At 49.3% G+C, this 2,516-nt stretch overlaps 1 non-coding gene across 1 annotated transcript; it reads left to right on the top strand.

Moving 5' to 3' along the window:
- Positions 1-881: 881 nt before the first annotated feature.
- On the top strand, positions 882-1,009 carry LOC116890526. The gene has a single exon (XR_004386708.1). It is a non-coding gene; the product is annotated as a small nucleolar RNA SNORA17 (small nucleolar RNA).
- Positions 1,010-2,516: the final 1,507 nt, after the last annotated feature.

The raw sequence follows: 2,516 nt of genomic DNA, 5'->3' as shown, positions 1-2,516 counted from the left end.
GTGGTTTTAGGAGTGAGAGGACTCCTGGAAGACCTGCTCTTTTAGGATATGTTTTGTGAGAGCTTTGGGACAGCCCCAACTCTGGGTGCAGATGGAGACCAGAAGGGTCCTGTCCTAGGCAGCCCTGTGGGCCCCATGTCTTGTGCACTCCTGGCAGGTCTCTCCTTGGACAGTCAATGGAGAGAAAGTGGGGCCCCACCTGTGGTCTAAGGGCTTAGGAGGGAGAGTGCTCCTGACAGACTAGCTCTCTTCGGGCAAGTTTTGAGATTTCTATTCTCATGGTGAGGTGAGAGAACTCCTGAAAGGAAATTGGGCTACACTGGCTTACAGAAGTGATGGATGGGAGATGATGGGAGATGAAGGGTTGACTAGAAGCATAGAATAAATGTGCTATAAATAAGATAGCTACAAAACAAAAGACAGTCAGAATAGAAAGCGTCCCAGGTCCCTTAGGAAGAAATATTCTGTTGTATCTTTTCTTATCGTGGGGGCAATAGTGGCACATTTAAATTCAATGGTAATCAAAATTCATGTAGGGCAAGGTGGAATTCCCTCAATTGTCAATACCAAGTAAAAATTACTAGGTTAATAAAAATTCTTTCTGTTTTGTATAAATATAACCATGTCACCCCTTGGGAAAATACATGTTACTGTGATGGAACAGACTGCTTCTAAGAAAACTAAGAAGTGCCTTGGCTTGTGGGGAAGATGTAATAAATTAAATTTAGTGGTAGGCAGAAATCCCTAATCAACAAAAAATATATGTCAATTAAACTTTCTGAGAATGCCTTTCCCTATATAACAACTATTCCATGTTTTTGTCTTCACATGGTCACTGTGATTTTAAAAACAACCACCACCACAACAACAACAGTGGTTAACCTGTCCCTAGAGGCATTGCAGGTGTGGTTGTTCTATCACATGTGCATCAGTGGTGACAAAGAGGAGAGAGTCTATGTCTATACTCAGTGTTCTGATCTATGAACATCTTAATTAGTAGACTAACTTTCCCTGAACAAAGCAAGCCTGAGATGACCACCAGCCAGGAGACGTGCAAGCCTTGACAGACAGACAATGCCCAAGATGACCCTGCCTGGTGCCATAATGCACAAGTTGGGCATAGCACTCCTGAGACCACTGCTGAGATGACCCAGACACTCCAAGATCCAAGGTACATCGAAGAGGACCAAGTAAGTGGTGGAGAAATGGAAGAGAAAGAGAAACAGAAAGATGTATGCACAATGAAGAGAGACAGAACGGGAGACTTAGGGTAATGAGGAGCAGCCTAGTGTGAGTGATGCCTTCTGGGACCATGGTGGGGTGCTGCAAGCATGGCCCACATCTAGTGAACTCATGACCATGAAACAACAGGGTTCTGTTACCACCAAAAGCCAGGTAGATGTCCCTGGTCTGGGCTGCCATCTGGGGACATGTTGATGCCTGAATGCTATGCAGAAATGTCCCTCACCTGGGCATCATGGAAGAGCCAGCCCTGGAGATATGAGAGCAGGAGCTGACCCTGCCCCTAGACAGTACTCAGGAGAGCAACCCACATACTGTAGGAGTTGATGGTGAACTTGTCCCCAAGGGTACAATCACAGGCAAGCAAGCCCTACCATTCATCTTCTGTGTTGTGGCATGGGTGAAAGAGGTACCTCCTTCTCCCTCTCCCCTCACCACTTATGGCAGGTGGCACATCTGGTCCTGGGGTCATGAGAGCGGGCCTGGCCCCTCACTTGCTGCAGCACTTAGGAGAGTGGACCCTGCACTTTGCCTGGGCAGCACAGTAGAGTTGACCAAGTTGACAGGGAGCTGGTGAGCTGGCCCCAAAGGCGAGAACATGGGACAGCTAACCCCTCAGCTTGTCTGCCTTGAAGTGACATAAGTGAGAGAGGGATCCACCTCCCTACATCCCTTCATCTCTTACCACCAATGGCAGGCAGGAGAGCTAACCCTGAGGTCATCAGAGTGGGAGAGCTATCCCTACCCCTTACCTGCTGCAGCACTCCAGAGAGCAGGCTGGCCATTAAAGCTGACTCTGGATGCGGGGGTTGCAGGTGACCTGGCCAAAGGAGAGCCTTCTCTGCCTATTGTCTGCTATTCAGTGGAAGGTAGTACAGTTGGCTCCAATCATAAGAACAGGAAAGCCTTGCACCTGCTGCAGCACTAACCTGGGAAGGATGAGATTGCAGTTGTACAGGCCCGGAGGATGTGAATGTGGGAGAGATGCCCTCCTCCTACCCCTCATCACTTGCCTTCTATGGCAAGCAAGAGAGCTAACCCTGGGTTCATAACAGATGGTAGTATGAGCATGATAGAACTGGCCATGTTCCTTACCTGCTACAGCACTCTGGACAGTGGGCCCTGTACCTCTCCTGGGCAGCAGTAGAGCTGGTCCTGGTGGTGGTGGTCAGCAGGGTAGAGCTGGGTCCTGGTGGTGGTGGCCAACAGGGTAGAGCTGGTCCTGGTGGTGGTGGTCAGCAGGGTAGAGATGGCCCTGCTGCTGCTGGTGCAGT

Source organism: Rattus rattus, chromosome 1 (assembly GCF_011064425.1).
Source record: "Rattus rattus isolate New Zealand chromosome 1, Rrattus_CSIRO_v1, whole genome shotgun sequence".
Classification (NCBI taxonomy): Eukaryota; Metazoa; Chordata; class Mammalia; order Rodentia; family Muridae; genus Rattus; species Rattus rattus.
The sequence above is the reverse complement of the archived record's forward strand: the minus strand, read 5'-3'. Positions and strand labels throughout refer to the sequence as shown.